Genomic DNA, 17,500 nt, shown 5'->3' with positions numbered 1-17,500 from the left:
CATGATTTAGACAGGGTGTTACATGTGTGCTGTGTATCTGTGAATTGGGGAGTGAGAGGGTTTGGGGTGACAGGGCATTTAGACAGGGTGTTACATGTGTGCAGGATGAGAATGTATCTGTGAATTGGGGAGTGCGGGGGTTTGGGGTGACAGGGCATTTAGACAGGGTGTTACATGTGTGCTGGATGAGAATGTATCTGTGAATTGGGGAGTAGGGGGTTTGGGGTGACTTTAGACAGGGTGTTACATGTGTGCTGGATGAGAATGTATCTGTGGAATTGGGGAGTGCAAGGGGGTTTGGGGTGACAGGGCATTTAGACAGGGTGTTACATGTGTGCTGGATGAGAATGTATCTGTGAATTGGGGAGTGAGGGGGTTTGGGGTGACAGGGCATTTAGACAGGGTGTTACATGTGTGCTGGATGAGGAATGTATCTGTGAATCGGGGAGTGAGGGGGTTTGGGGTGACAGGGCATTTAGACAGGGTGTTACATGTGTGCTGGATGAGAATGTATCTGTGAATTGGGGAGTGAGGGGGTTTGGGGTAACTGGGCATTTAGACAGGATGTTACATGTGTGCTGGATGACAATGTATCTGTGAATTGGGGAGTGAGGGGGTTTGGGGTGACAGGGCATTTAGACAGGGTGTTACATGTGTGCTGGATGAGAATGTATCTGTGAATTGGGGAGTCAGGGGGTTTGGGGTGACAAGGGCATTTAGACAGGGTGTTACATGTGTGCTGGATGAGAATGTATCTGTGAATTGGGAGTGAGGGGGTTTGGGGTGACAGGGCATTTAGACGGTGTTACATGTGTGCTGGATGAGAATGTATCTGTGAATTGGGGAGTGAGGGGTTTGGGGTGACAGGGCATTTAGACAGGGTGTTACATGTGTGCAGGATGAGAATGTATCTGTGAATTGGGGAGTGAGGGGGTTTGGGGTGACAGGGCATTTAGACAGGGTGTTACATGTGTGCAGGATGAGAATGTATCTGTGAATTGGGGAGTGAGGGGGTTTGGGGTGACAGGGCATTTAGACAGGGTGTTACATGTGTGCTGGATGAGAATGTATCTGTGAATTGGGGAGTGAGGGGGTTTGGGGTGACAAGGCATTTAGACAGGGTGTTACATGTGTGCTGGATGAGAATGTATCTGTGAATTGGGGAGTGAGGGGGTTTGGGGTGACAGGGCATTTAGACGGTGTTACATGTGTGCTGGATGAGAATGTATCTGTGAATTGGGGAGTGAGGGGTTTGGGGGTGACAGGGCATTTAGACAGGGTGTTACATGTGTGCAGGATGAGAATGTATCTGTGAATTGGGGAGTGAGGGGGTTTGGGGTGACAGGGCATTTAGACAGGGTGTTACATGTGTGCTGGATGAGAATGTATCTGTGAATTGGGGAGTGAGGGGTTTGGGGTGACAGGGCATTTAGACAGGGTGTTACATGTGTGCTGGATGAGAATGTATCTGTGAATTGGGGGAGTGAGGGGTTTGGGGTGACAGGGCATTTAGACAGGGTGTTACATGTGTGCTGGATGAGAATGTATCTGTGAATTGGGGAGTGAGGGGGTTTGGGGTGACAGGGCATTTAGACAGGGTGAAACATGTGTGCTGGGTGAGAATGTATCTGTGAATTGGGGAGTGAGGGGGTTTGGGGTGACAGGGCATTTAGACAGGTGTTACCTGTGTGCAGGATGAGAATGTATCTGTGAATTGGGGAGTGAGGGGGTTTGGGGTGACAGGGCATTTAGACAGGGTGTTACATGTGTGCTGGATGAGAATGTATCTATGAATTGGGGAGTGCGGGGGTTTGGGGTGACAGGGCATTTAGACAGGGTGTTACATGTGTGCAGGATGAGAATGTATCTGTGAATTGGGGAGGGCAAGGGGGTTTGGGGTGACAGGGCATTTAGACAGGGTGTTACATGTGTGCTGGATGAGAATGTATCTGTGAATTGGGGAGTGAGGGGGTTGGGGTGACAGGGCATTTAGACAGGGTGTTACATGTGTGCTGGATGAGAATGTATCTGTGAATCGGGGAGTGAGGGGGTTTGGGGTGACAGAGCATTTAGACAGGGTGTTACATGTGTGCTGGATGAGAATGTATCTGTGAATTGGGGAGTGAGGGGTTTTGGGGTAACTGGGCATTTAGACAGGATGTTACATGTGTGCAGGATGAGAATGTATCTGTGAATTGGGGAGTGAGGGGTTTGGGGTGACAGGGCATTTAGACAGGGTGTTACATGTGTGCTGGATGAGAATGTATCTGTGAATTGGGGAGTGACGGGGTTTGGGGTGACAAGGCATTTAGACAGGGTGTTACATGTGTGCTGGATGAGAATGTATCTGTGAATTGGGAGTGAGGGGGTTTGGGGTGACAGGGCATTCAGACGGTGTTACATGTGTGCTGGATGAGAATGTATTTGTGAATTGGGGAGTGAGGGGTTTGGGGTGACAGGGCATTTAGACAGGGTGTTACATGTGTGCAGGATGAGAATGTATCTGTGAATTGGGGAGTGAGGGGGTTTGGGGTGACAGGGCATTTAGACAGGGTGTTACATGTGTGCTGGATGAGAATGTATCTGTGAATTGGGGAGTGAAGGGTTTGGGGTGACAGGGCATTTAGACAGGGTGATACATGTGTGCTGGGTGAGAATGTATCTGTGAATTGGGGAGTGAGGGGGTGTGGGGTGACAGGGCATTTAGACAGGGTGTTACATGTGTGCTGGATGAGAATGTATCTGTGAGTTGGGGAGTGAGGGGGTTTGGGGTGACAGGGCATTTAGACAGGATGTTACATGTGTGCAGGATGAGAATGTATCTGTGAATTGAGGAGTGAGGGGGCTTGGGGTGACAGGGCATTTAGACAGGGTGTTACATGTGTGCAGGATGAGAATGTATCTGTGAATTGGGGAGTGAGGGGGTTTGGGGTGACGGGCATTTAGACAGGGCGTTACATGTGTGCTGGATGAGAATGTATCTGTGAATTGGGGAGTGAGGGGGTTTGGGGTGACAGGGCATTTAGACAGGGTGTTACATGTGTGCTGGATGAGAATGTATCTGTGAATTGGGGAGTGAGGGGGTTTGGGGTGACAGGGCATTTAGACAGGGTGTTATAGTGTGCTGGATGAGAATGTATCTGTGAATTGGGAGTGAGGGGGTTTGGGGTGACAGGGCTTTTAGACGGTGTTACATGTGTGCTGGATGAGAATGTATCTGTGAATTGGGGAGTGAGGGGTTTGGGGTGACAGGGCATTTAGACAGGGTGTTACATGTGTGCAGGATGAGAATGTATCTGTGAATTGGGGAGTGAGGGGGTTTGGGGTGACAGGGCATTTAGATAGGGTGTTACATGTGTGCTGGATGAGAATGTATCTGTGAATTGGGGAGTGAGGGGTTTGGGGTGACAGGGCATTTAGACAGGGTGTTACATGTGTGCAGGATGAGAATGTATCTGTGAATTGGGGAGTGAGGGGGTTTGGGGTGACAGGGCATTTAGACAGGGTGTTACATGTGTGCTGGATGAGAATGTATCTGTGAATTGGGGAGTGAGGGGTTTGGGGTGACAGGGCATTTAGACAGGGTGATACATGTGTGCTGGGTCAGAATGTATCTGTGAATTGGGGAGTGAGGGGGTTTGGGGTGACAGGGCATTTAGACAGGGTGTTATAGTGTGCTGGATGAGAATGTATCTGTGAATTGGGAGTGAGGGGGTTTGGGGTGACAGGGCATTTAGACGGTGTTACATGTGTGCTGGATGAGAATGTATCTGTGAATTGGGGAGTGAGGGGTTTGGGGTGACAGGGCATTTAGACAGGGTGTTACATGTGTGCAGGATGAGAATGTATCTGTGAATTGGGGAGTGAGGGGGTTTGGGGTGACAGGGCATTTAGATAGGGTGTTACATGTGTGCTGGATGAGAATGTATCTGTGAATTGGGGAGTGAGGGGTTTGGGGTGACAGGGCATTTAGACAGGGTGTTACATGTGTGCAGGATGAGAATGTATCTGTGAATTGGGGAGTGAGGGGGTTTGGGGTGACAGGGCATTTAGACAGGGTGTTACATGTGTGCTGGATGAGAATGTATCTGTGAATTGGGGAGTGAGGGGTTTGGGGTGACAGGGCATTTAGACAGGGTGATACATGTGTGCTGGGTCAGAATGTATCTGTGAATTGGGGAGTGAGGGGGTTTGGGGTGACAGGGCATTTAGACAGGGTGTTACATGTGTCCTGGATGGCAGTGGGGAGGTAAGTCTAACAGCCTGGGGGAAGATGCTGTTTCCCAGCCTGGTTCACTTGTTACATGTGCGGTACAGTGGTCATGAACGATGGGGACAGTTCAAACCCTGCTTCTGATTAGAGTAGTGTTCACAGCCTCAGGAAATGGTACAGTTCTCCTTGTCTGGAGGCTGGTCCAGTAGGTCAAGATATTTGCAGCCTAGCAGCATATTGAGTTGGATAAATCCCCAGGGGCCAGGCTTGGACTTTGTACGAGGGTAGAGAAGAAATAATCAGAAGCCCTTGTGGAGTCTTTGCTTCGTCATTAGCCATGGTGACTGGAAGGGAAAGAGGGATAGTTGGGAAGGAAGGGGAGGGCAAGAGGGAGTGGAACAATGAAATAGAGGGGAATGTGAGAGGGAGAGGAGGGGTGGAAGAATGGTTACTGGAGAGATGGAAGTGGGGAAAATGTATGGCAAAGTGGGTGGGAAAGACGGCTGAGTGGCGGAGAAATGCAGACTGGAAGGGAGAATAAGGTATGAGAAGGGGGGAAGAGATGGAAGAAGATGGTGATGCTGAGGATTCACAGGTCCACAGCTGGACAGTGCAGATCAGGAATCAGTGGTGAGGCTCATTGAAGGAAACACTATGGGAATATTTGTTTCATCCCTCTCCACTGATGCCTGAAATGTGGCGAATGTTGTTCTGTTGTTTAAGAAAGGCAGCAAGGAACATGACACGGATCAGTGGGGTTCAGGGGATCACTGGCTGACACTGGGCTGGTCAGGTGTGTGGAGTTGGGATGAGGTGGCTAAGGGATTGGAGACTGGTCATTGTGTGCGGATCAGAATAGACGTCTGGAGAATCGTAGCCCAGATAGAGGGTGGGAATTCACTGGACACCTGCTGAATATGGGACGTTGTGTAGAGATTGGGCAGGGCTATGATACATCAGGTTATTGGGTGGTATTTGAAGTGTTTGGGCATTGGAGGGTGTTGAGGGACTTGGGCATCAGAGAATGGTGGTGGTTTGATGGGTCTTTGTGAAAATGTTATATCATGGGGTGATGAATAGGGTCAGGATTGGGGCAATACACTCAAAATACTGGAGGAACAGCAGGTCAGGCAGCATCTATGGGAAAGAGTAAACAGTCGACGTTTCAAGGCTGAGACCCTTCGTCAGGGTTGGGGTTGGATTTGATGGACTGTAGGTGGGGGGGTGGTGGTGTGAGGAACTGTGGCTTGTGGACAGAGTGAGGAGGGATCATTGAGCAGAGAGTGATGAAGTAACTGTCAAAGGGATGTTCTGACAGAGGTCAGAGAGGAAGACTGACAGATCAGAGAGAAGAGACTGGTGAGGAATGAGAGAGGAGAGGCAGGAACTGTGACAGGATGGAGAGGGAAGGTGGAGGGATGGTGGACCCCAGTTGTGTGACAGAGTAATAAAGGAAAGTGGGATGTACTGGGGGAATAGCAGACAGAGACTGAGGAGACAGTGTGGTGGTGTCTGGGAGAGGGAGTGATGGAGTGTCTAACAGAAGAAAGATGGAGTGAATGGTGAGAGTTTTATCTGTGGGGTGAGAGAGATTTGAGTGGAGAGATTTCGGTGTCTCGGATAGGAGGGATTGGTGGTAAAGAGTGAGGGATGGGGTGTGAGATGAAAGAAGAGGGTTGACTGAAGACGGAGGTGTGAATGGCCCAGGCGGACTGTGGAGTTAGAGGTTTCAACTCGTGGGAACCCAGGGAGCAATGACTGGAGAACCTGGGCTGGGTTTGTCCTCCACCTGAGCTGGTGTCAGTGGAGGAGATTGTCGAAGGGAGTGTTCCTCTTCCTGTTCGAGCCCTAAACTTCATTCTGACTCGGGCTAAGGACAGTGACTGATGTTCAGGAGGGAGAGTCAATGCAGGGAGACTGAGTGTGTCAGGGTCATTGAGTTAACCCCTCTCCCCCACCTCCTGTCCCAGTCTGACATCCGAATGGAGGGAGACTGAGTGTGTCAGGGTCATTGAGTTAACCCCTCTCTCTCCCCCACCTCCTGTCCCAGTCTGACATCCAAATGGATGGAGACTGAGTGTGTCAGGGTGATTGAGATAACCCCTCTCTCTCCCCCACCTCCTGTCCCAGTCTGACATCCGAATGGATGGAGACTGAGTGTGTCAGGGTGATTGAGATAACCCCTCTCTCTCCCCCACCTCCTGTCCCAGTCTGACATCCGAATGGAGGGAGACTGAGTGCGTCAGGGTGATTGAGTTAACCCCTCTCTCTCCCCCACCTCCTGTCCCAGTCTGACATCCGAATGGAGGGAGACTGAGTGTGTCAGGGTGATTGAGTTAACCCCTCTCCCCCACCTCCTGTCCCAGTTTGACATCTGAATTTGACATTTGCACTCTACCAACCGCTTTTGATTTCTTATTTTTATTTTCCAGATCCACCGAATTCCAAAGGGACCAGCCAGAAGCCGTCCTCTGGCCCAGAGGGAGAGACATGCTCAGGTATCAGGTTTTGTTTGATTGTGGGGAGGGTGGGGGTGTCTTCAGTCCAATTTGGTATTCAGGAGCAAATACAGTGACAGCATTGGGAGAGGCCTCTTTAAACCCTTCACATAGTTTGTGTAAATCTCTCAGACCCACCTTTGTGTACTGGTGTGTATAGCTCCTCATTCCACACCTACCTCGCTCCACTCCACCTTCCCTCTCTGACCGTCTGTACATCTCATCTCCGAGGGTCACTGATACTCAGCATTAGACCCGGACAGTCTACATCCCTGTCCACCCACCGTCAAAGTCAGCTTACCCCAGCTCCTCCCCACTCCACTTCATCCCCTACCCCCTCTCCCTCACCCGAGGTTTGTGCAGATGTCATGATGTTGCATCCTCTGGAGTAGATCAGCCTGTTTCACCGGCCTCACCCCCACCACCACCCTTCACACTGGGGGTTTGCTGCGTCTGGACCTGCTCCGGCAAAGGTCTGACTGAAGACTTTTCTCAATCTTCCAGTGAAGGGGCTCCCGTCAAAGGACGAGTGTGAGAAGATGATCAACAGTGCCCAAGTGTTGATCCTTGGGCAGAACAACCTGAGAAACTCCCAGGAGCAAGAGACCTACCTCCGTCAGGTGAGAAATGTCGTCCACATTTATTCCCAGGGTGAAGACTGTGGTTCATTTGGCTTTGGTTATTCCTGTTCAATGAGCAGTGACTATCCCTTCCCGATAAACGGTGAATGACCCAAACCAGAAACTGTAACACCTGAGTCACCAGCAACCCTCTGTTTTCCATCACCACCCAACGTAAGAAGAGATAAGAGCAGAATTAGGCCTTTGAGCACATCACGTCTCCCCACTGAGTTTTTTTCTCAACCCCTTTCTCACGCTTTCTCTCCTTAACCCTAACCCTCTTATTGATGAAGAAGCTATCGATCTCTGTCATAAATACACCAAGTGACTTGGCCTCCACCACCAACTGTGGCAAAAAATTCCACAAACTCACCAGCCTTCGGCTCAAGAAATCCCTCCTCATCTCAATTTCAAAGAGACGTCCCTCTACTGAGAGGTGTGCCCTTGGATCTGGGAGTCCCTCACTCACATCAAAACCCTTCACACATCTGCCCCATCCAGGCCTTCAATATCCGGTAGTATCAGTGAGATTTATCCACCTTGCCACCATCTTCTGAACTCCAGCCCAGAGACCTCAAACACTCCTCATAAATTAAGCCTTTCACTCGTGGGATTATTCTCCCCCAACTCCCTGTCACCGCTCCACATTTACAAAGTTTACCCTTCCCCATTTATCCTTGCTCAAAGTTTGAAGTAAGTTTATGATCAAAGTACTGTACACCTTTGTCAGACCCTGAGATTCATTTTCCTGTGGGCATACTCGGTAAGTCTGTAGATAAATAACCATAACAGAATCAATGAAAGACTGCCCAACTGGGTTGTCCAACCACAGTGCAAAAGACAATGAACTGTGCAAATGTAAAAAGAAGAAATAATAAATAAATAAATAAGCAATAAATATCATGAACATGACAAGAAGAGTCCTTGAAAGTAAGTCCATTGGTTGTGGACGAAACGTCAACTGTACTTTTTTCCATAGATGCTGCCTGGCCTGCTGAGTTCCTCTAGCATTTTGTGTATATTGCGCGGATTTCCAGCAACTGCAGATTTTCTCTTGTCCATTGGTTGTGGGAACATTTCAATGACGTGAAGTTGAGTGAAGTTATCCCCTTTGGTTCATGAGCCTGATGTTTGAGGGGTAATAACTGTACCTGAACCTGGCGGTGTGAGTCTTGAGGATTCTGTACCTTCTTCCTGATGGCAGCAGCGAGAAGAGAGCATGTTTTGGGTGGTGGGGGCCCAGCGCATTTACAACGAACTGACCATATCTGCTCAGCACCAGTTCCAGTGTCGCATCAACTGTTCAGGAGTGGTCGTTACTTGATTGATAACATCATTTGAGCTGAAGAGGTTCCCATAGTTGAGGGGAAAGTTTTCGGCTGGTGGTAAGTGAAGGGCTTCCCCAGTTTTGAAAGAAAGTTTACATCCCATTTTGTACATAAGGGAACATGATTCCGCTAGTTGATGTGAGGGTGGGTGGTGGGGGGTTTGTGCCAGGACGGGTGTATACTTGCTTTTGTAATTTAATCCTCTTGAAATGAATGCTAACATCACATTTGCCTTCCTCGCCACCAACGTATTCTGCTGATTAACCTTTAAGGAATCCTGCACGAGGACTCCCATGTCCCTTTGCACCTCAGATGTTTGAATTTTCACTCCATGAAAATAGTCTATTGTTTTATTTCTTCTACCAGAGTGCATGACCATACAGTTCTGGACACTATATTCCATCTGCCTCTTCTGTGCCCATTCTCCGAATCAAAGTCCTTCTCTGGCCTCTCTACTTACTCAAAACTACTTGCCCCTCCACCTATCTTCATATTGTCGAAAAAACTTGGCCACAAAGCCATCAATTTCGTCATCCAAGTCATTGACATATAACATAGAAACAATAGTCCCAACACAGACCCCTGTGGAACACCACTAGTCAACGGCAGCCAAGCAGAAAAGACTCCCTTTATTTCCACTCTTTGCCTCCTGCCAGTCAGCCAATACTTTACCCATGCCAGAATTTTCCCTGTAATACCATGGGCTTGTAGCTTCACATGCGGCACCTTGTTAAAGGCCTTCTGAAAATCCAAGTGCACAAGATCAACCAACCCTCCTTTAACTGTCCGGCTTGTTATTTCTTCAAGGAATTCCAATGGATTTGTCAGGCAAGATTTTCCTTAAGGGCAGCCATGATTTTCTTTATATATTCCTTCATAATCCAAACTATTTCCCGTGGGTCAAGATGTAGGCGGCTCTGTTGATCTATACGGGGACCTACTTTCTCACTTGCCTCTCTTTTACTCCTTCAGTTCTAACTGCTACATCTATCTCAGTCTTCCTTGATCTCCTATGCCCAATATCCACCATCAGTCAGGATTTCCCTGCATGTTCCAGGTTTATCCTTCATCCTGACGGGAACATGTTACACCTGGACTCTCGACAACTTACTCTTGCCGTTCATTCCTTTCCCTTCAAACAGTCTCACCCTTTTCTTTTTTAGATTAGATTATAAAGACACGCAGTCCTCTTTTATTGTCATTTAGTAATGCATGCATTAAGAAATGATGCAATATTTCCTCCGGTGTGATATCACAAAACACAGGACAGACCAGACTGAAAAAACTGACAAAACCACATAATTATAACATATAGTTACAACAATGCAACAACACTATAACTTGATGAAGAAGTCCATGAGCACAGTAAAGTTCAAAGTCTCTCAAATGTCCCACATCTCACACAGACGGGAGAAGGAAGAAAAACTCTCCCTGCCATGCCTGACCACAATCTGTCTCTGAGTAATCCGAAAACGTCGAGCCTCCGAATCAGCTCTCCGACACCGAGTACCGAGCGCCATCTCTGTCCGAGTGATTCGACCTCAATCTCGGTCACCAATAGCAGGCAAAACCAGGGATTTTGAGGCCTTCCCTCCAGAAGATTCCCGACCGTGCAGTAATGACAGCAGCGAATGAGCATTTCAGAAATTTCTCCAGATGTTCCTCTGTGTTTTCACGTCCGTCTCCATCAAATCAGAATTGTCCACGACCCCTATTTAACGGATACAATATCATTTTTCACCGGAGGGCTGCGCACACGCGGCGCGCTGCTCTCTCTCCTCCCGCCGATGTTTTCAACACTATCTTAAAACTAATATAATTATGCTCACTGGAGCCATACTACTCCGTGATTGTCAATTTAGTGACTCACCCTGCCTCATTCAGTTCTGGTCACCTCATTGCAGGAAGGTTGTGGAAGCTTTCGAGAGGATGCAGAGAAGATGTACCAGGATTCTGCCTGGACTGGAGAGCATGTCATCTGAGTGTAGTCTGAGCGAGCTGGGGCTTTCCTCTCTGGAGTGAAGGAGGAAGAGAGGTGACTTTCTACAGGTGTACAAGATGATAAGGGATATCGATTCAATCAGAGACCTTTTCTCAGGGCAGAAATGGTGATAGGAGGAAAGTATAGGAGGATGTCAGAGGTAAGTTTATTTGCACAGAGAATGGTGGGTGCATTAAATACTCTGCCAGGGGTGGTGGTAGAGGCAGAATCATTGGGGGCACAATCTGATTCTTCAACCATCAATGCATCTGTACCACAGGGTTCAATACTTTTTCTGTTTTCCTTCTTTATTGACGACTTGGTTGATGCATGCAGTAACGAGCTATACCTGTACGCTGATGACTCCACACTATTTGCACCATTTGGAGCAGGGGAGGGTAATACAGTGGCAGCAGGCCTGAATAGGGATCTTGACAGGATGAAAGCCTGGGCAGACGACTGGAGTGTCACCTTTGAGCCTACTAAGTGCAAGGCGATGGTGATGTCCAGGAAGAGGAATCCATCTAACCCCGACCTGTATTTTGGGAACTGCAAGCTGGATTTAGAGAAGGAGCTAGTAATCCTTGGTGTTAATATTGACAGCAAGTTGGTGTGGGATAAACACCTTTCCACTATTTCAAACAAGGCTGGACAAATGCTTGGAGCACTGCAGAAAGTAGCATCCAAACTAGACAAAGAGGGCAGAGCCACGGTTTACAAAGCCCAGGTACAAAGTATCATGGAGTATGCCTGCTTATCATGGATGAATGCTTCACAGAGTGTCCTCAGCCAGCTTGATTCCATTCAAAGAAAGGCTCTCGGGATTATAAGTGTAGGTGAAGCCACAGCTCGTGAGAAGCTAGCCATCAGTAGCTTACACCACAGACGACAGGTTGCTGTGGCTACTGTGCTATACAAAATGCACACCAGCCACAGCCCTGCAGACCTTCGCGCCATGCTGCCTTCATCTTATGAGAGACAGCGCACCACACGATCAAGTTTATCTATGCCTGCTCATGCTGTTTCTATGCCTGATGCGAGAACCTACACTCTGGATAGAAGCTTCCTTCACTGTGCTATCAGAATTTGGAACATCCTTCCAGATGCTGTGGTTGGAAACATCTGCGATGGTGGGGTCCAAGCCTTGAAGAGTCGAGTGCACAAACACCTATCATCTCTGGGAGGGAAGTCACATGCTTCTTCACAAGCTGTCATGAAGGGGACCAGGATGGCAATGCTTGGTTGTTGGTAGGTAGGGTTAATACCTGACTTTCAAGAGCACTTGTGAGTTATGTTCCGGCTGGACTTAGTCCGTAAACTGCCGGAGAGCAGTGCGGAAAGAACAAGTGCTGTTTTCTCCCAGCAGGGATTAGTTTTTAGTTCCAAGTGCTCTTGTCACGTTTTGTCACCCTGCAACCTTATCCTTCAATCTCTTTGAATTATGGAGGGCAGCATGTGTATGAATGTCTCTCTCCAGCAGACTTCATCATGACTCCAGTATTTCTACTAATTTTTTAATGTTTCTTAATTGTAGATATGATTTTTTTTGCGTTCTATCACCGAGCAGAGCCTCAGCCTATCAGAGCCCTCTTTGTTGCAGAACGAGTTGAACAGATCAGGTGAATGAGCAAAGAAGTTACCGATGGGATGTAATGTCGGGAAGGGCACGGACGTGCAGATTGGCAGAAGTAATAAAAGCATGGGCTATTTATTAAATGGGGAGGAAATTGAAAAATCAATGACCTCATGCAGGATTCCCCAAAGGTTCACTTGCAAGTTGAGTCGGTGGTAAGGAAGGCAAATGTAATGTTAGAATTCATTTCAAGGGGACAAGAATGCAAAAGCAAGGATGTAATGCTGAGACATTGATCAGACTGCACTTAGAGTATTGTAAACAGTTCTGGGCCCCTTATCTAGGAAACGGTCTGCTGCCGTTGGAGACAACCCAGAAGAGGTTCACAAGATTGATAACAGGAATGAAAGGGTTAACACTTCGAGGCGTGTTTGATGTCTCTGGACCTGTACTTGCTGGAGTACAGAAGAATGAGCGGAGAATCTCATTGAATCATAAAATGTTGAAAAGCCTAGAGAGAGTGGATGTGGAGAGGATGTTTCCTATCGTGGGGAGTGTAAGACAAGAGAGCACAGCCTGTAACTCCTTACCGGTGGTAGAAGTGAGAAAAGGCCTGGCCTGGATTGTGGGGTTCCTCGATGGTGGATGCTGCTTTCTTGTGGCAGTGCTTCCTGTCGATGTGCTCGAAGATGGGAAGACTTTTCCTGTGATGGACCAGGCTGTCTCCACCACTTTTCACAGGCTTTTCCATTTCTGGGCATTTACCCCATGACCAGCTCCTATTCAGAGACCCACCCCACCAGTCTAGTTTAAACCTCCTGTGTCAGTTTCCCTGCAAGGATATTGGTTTCTCTCTGGTCCAAGTACAACCCGTTCTCTTTTACAGTTTCCCTCTGCCCGAGGAGAGATCCAGGAACCTGAATCCCTACCAAGTCTACAGGCTGCAGAGCCACAAATTTATCTGACGTATCTTTCTATTTCTGTCTCACTGGCAGAGTAAACCAGAGATCATTGCCCTTGAGATCCTCCTCTTTACCCAACACCCTATTCTCATTCCACAGGATCTCATCTCTCCTTCCACAAACTGTATGTCATTGGTAACAGCTTGTACAATGACCTCTGGTTGTTTGCCTAACACCGTAAGACATAGGAACAGAAATAGCCATTCAGCCCATCGAGTCTGCTCATGGCTGATTTATTCTCTCTCTCAACCCCATTCTCCCACCGTCTCCCTGCAGTCTGTGATGACCTTACGAATCAAGAGCCTATCAATCACTGCTTTAAATGTACCCAATGATCCAGCCTCCACAGCCGTCTGTGTCAATGAATTACACAGGTTCACCACCCTCTGGCTAAAGACATTGCTCCTCCTCTCTGTTCAAAAGGGACGTCCTTGTATCTGAGGTTATGCTCTCCGGTCTTAGACTTCCCCACTATAGGAAATATCCTCTCTACATCTACTATATCTCGGCTTTTCAATATTCGATAGGTTTGAATGAGAACCTCCCTCATTCTTTTAAACTCCAGAGAGTACAAGCCCAGAAATATCAGAAGTTCCTTGTACGTTAACCCTTCCATTCCTGAGATCGTCCTCGTAAACTTCCTCTGGACCTTTTCCAATCCCAGCACTTCCTTTTTGAGATAAGGGGCCCAAACTGCTCACAATACTCCAAGTGTTGTCTGACCATCCCCTTACAAAGCCTCAGCATTACATCCTTGATTTAATAATCTAATCCTCTCGAAATGATTGTGGCTAATGGTTGTCTGACCCTTCAAGAATATTCCTCAGCTGCTCAGAGACATCCTTGACCCTGACACCTGGGAGACAACACACCATTCCGGCATCTCTCCTCTGGTCACAGAATCTCCTGCCTGCTCCCCTCTTCACCACTGAGTCTCCCATCTGTCCTGTCCTGTCTGACTGCAATCTTTCCCTCTGAGCCTCAGAGCCTTTCACAGGGACAGAGACCCGAATGCTGCTGCCAGTCCCTGCAAGAACATCTCTCGACAGTATCCATAGAGGTGTATCTGTCAGTGAGGGGAATGGCCACGGGGGAACCCTGCACTGACTGCTGTCTCCCTTTACTTTTCCCAGTGGTCACGGAAACCTGCACCGTGTGTGTGATCAGGTCAGTGAGCGTCTCACATCTGGTGTTCTCAGCTTCCCGGATGATGCCGAGTATCTCCATTTCCTTGACCTGGTCTGTCAGGAGCTGCAGCTGGGTGCACCTCTTGCCATTGTAGTCATCAGGAAGACCGTGTGGTTCCCTGACTCTTACCCCGTGCAGGAGGAGCACTCCACTGCCCTGACGACCACTTTGCCTCCACCACGTCAGGTACTGAGGGTCAGCGGCAAAAATAAAACCTGACCTGTCCCTCCTCACTGATGCTGATCTAAAGATCTGCCCTCACTCCCAACACCTGGGCCACTCACTCAGCCCCTCATGGCACTACATTGGCCCACTTCACTGTGGCTGCTCCGCCTGACCCTTACCTCTCCTCACTGCTGCCATTGGAAAGGAGGTACCAGAGTGTAGGTCACACACCACCAGGTTCAGGAACAGGTATTACCCTCCAACCGTCAGAGTCCCGAACCAGTGTGGATAACTTCACTCACCTCAACACTGAACTGATTCCACAACGAATGGACTCATTTTCAAGGACTCTTCACAACTCGTGTCTCAGTATTATTTATTTACATTGTTTATTTGCAGATTGTCATTTGCAATTCATTATCTGTATGTAGTTTTTCATAATTCTATTGTAGTTTGCTGTTTTACTCTGAATTGCATCAAGAAAATGAATCTCAGGGTTGTATACGGTGACATATACCTACTTTGAGAATAAATTTACTTTGAACGTTGAACTTTTATGCCTTTTGTTGTAGCAACTGAGTCAACCAGAAACAGCTTTTTATTAATCTGCTCCCCTCGTCTGGTCTGGCTGCTGGGGAGGGAGTGAACGGGATTCCACTCGACGTGTTGGGGGAGCGGGTGGGGGCGATTTCCCACACTGTCCAGACAAACCGATTTGTATGTTTGTGAGGAAGAGGGTTCCCCTGGTGTGGGGGAAATGATTCCTGTGGGTGGGGGTGAGGGGGGATGGTTATTTTAGACGAATGGGAATTGTCTGATTTGGAAGGAATGGAGTTTTCCTGGTGTTTACGGAATGTAGTTCTTGGTGTGAAGGAGAAGGGAATCTCCTGGTGGTAAGTGATGGATTCTGTAGGTGATGAGGGGAGGGGTCCTCTGCTGTCCTGATCCCCACACAGTGCGGTCTAACTGTGTCTCTTCACCATTGACACCCCTGTCCACAGGTGCGTCAGATGCTGATCGAACAGCTCCCCTGCAAGCACGTCCTGTCCAACAGTAAACACGACAATGAGGGAGGGAAGTGAGGAGGAAGGTGTCAGATTGTGGTCTTCCAGCGTATCACAGGATGATGGACGGTGGTGATGTGTGTGAGGGGTGGACTGGGGCACGAGGAAATCTAAATGTTGGTAAAATATCTGCATTAGCATGTATCTAGTTGTTCTTCTGTCATCTCTGTAGCTTATTAACAAACAAGTTACTCTTCTGTTAGTTACCGATTTGAATTATTTCTCAATTCAATGTAATAATGGCTTTAATCCAAGTAATGAAAGACACATTAGTGTTCCTGTAATGTGGCTTCGATTATTTCTGTATTTCTTATGCATCCAATGATATTGTGTTACTGGAGGATGTACCACTATTTTACTTCTACACTGATCAGTTATTAAAATTAATACAATAAAGATACAACATTCATGCACGTGTTGCCGGATAACTTGCTGATAAAGGAGACCAACCTGCACAGATTACAGTGGTGGTAATGGTGATAGTGAGGGTAGTCTGAGGTTACCAGAAGGCCATTCGACCCATCAATTCTGCTCTCCCATTCCATCATGTCTGATTTATTATCCTTCTCATCCCCATTCTCCTGCCTTCTCCCTATCAAGACTATCAACCTCCACTTTAAGTAAACCAAATGACTTGTTCTCCACAGGCGTCTGCAGCAATAAATTCCCCAGATTCACCACCCTCTGGATACAGTAAACAAAATCCTCCTCGTATCTGTTCCAAAGGGACATCTATCTGTTCTGAGGTTGTGGCCTCTGGTCCTAGACCCCCGACTATAAGAAACATCCTCCCCATTTCCACTCGATTTAGGTCTTTCAATATTCGATTGGTTTCGATTAGATCCCCCCTCATTCTTCTAAACTCCAGCCAGTGAGAGACCAGAGCCATTAAATGCTCCTCATACGATACCCCTTTTATTCCCAAGATTATCCATATCCTGGTGGATACTCTGATGGACATCTTTGTTGTCCACAACTCCACCAATTTTTACATCACGTACAAGAATATAGAATATAGAACAGTACAGCAAAGTACAGCCCCTTCAGCCCTCCATCTGCCAACCCTTTAACTTACTCCAGGATCAATCTAACCCTTCCCTCCTACAAGTCCTGCACTGTTCTATCACCCATGTGTCTAACTTTGAGTTTCTTAACTGTCCCTAATTTTTTTTTAGATTAGATTATGAGGACACGCAGTCCTCTTTTATTGTCATTTAGTAATGCATGCATTAAGAAATGATACAATTTGTTCCTCCAGAATGATATCACAGACAAATCAAGACTAAAAAAACTGACAAAAACCACATAATTATAACATAATGTATTTGCCTCTACCACCACCCTGGCAGGGTGTTCCATGCACCGACCACTCTGTGTAAACAAAAACTTGCCTTTCCCCCTTATATTTTCCAACAACACCTTACAATTTTGCCCCCATGTATTGTCCATTTCTGCACTGGGAAAAGTGCCTTTGGCTATCCACTCGATCTGTGCCTCTTCTCATCTTATTCACTTTAGCAAGTTACCTCTCGTCCTCCTTCACTCCAGAGAGAAAACCCCTAGCTCACTCAAACTTTCCGCAGAAGAAATGCTTTCTAATCCAGGAAGCATCCTGGTAAATCTCCTCTGAAATCTGTCTAAATTTCCCCATCTTTCCTACTGTAATGCCCTGGTTCACATCTTTACTGTTAGAGCTCTGTAAGAGCTGCTGTTCTGCTTTCAGCCTGTTTGGGTTATTGTTGAAGATGAGGGGTGATGTGGAATTTGTGCCATCCAATCAACGGGAGGTTTTCTTGGTGAGGGACAATAAGGTTGGTCTTGGGCTTTTGTTCGAGAGGAGATGAAGAGAGAAGATGCTGTGGAGAACCGGTTATAGCATACGATCTGTGAGAGACCTGTTTGTTTGAA

At 47.6% G+C, this 17,500-nt stretch overlaps 1 long non-coding RNA gene across 1 annotated transcript; it reads left to right on the top strand.

The window, feature by feature from the left end:
• Positions 1-6,642: 6,642 nt before the first annotated feature.
• On the top strand, positions 6,643-15,983 carry LOC134339981 (uncharacterized). The gene is made up of 3 exons (XR_010016469.1): positions 6,643-6,711; positions 7,216-7,331; positions 15,530-15,983. It is a non-coding gene; the product is annotated as an uncharacterized LOC134339981 (long non-coding RNA).
• Positions 15,984-17,500: the final 1,517 nt, after the last annotated feature.

This window comes from Mobula hypostoma, chromosome 31, assembly GCF_963921235.1.
Source record: "Mobula hypostoma chromosome 31, sMobHyp1.1, whole genome shotgun sequence".
NCBI lineage: Eukaryota > Metazoa > Chordata > Chondrichthyes > Myliobatiformes > Myliobatidae > Mobula > Mobula hypostoma.
This window is presented reverse-complemented; position numbering and strand designations above follow the sequence as displayed.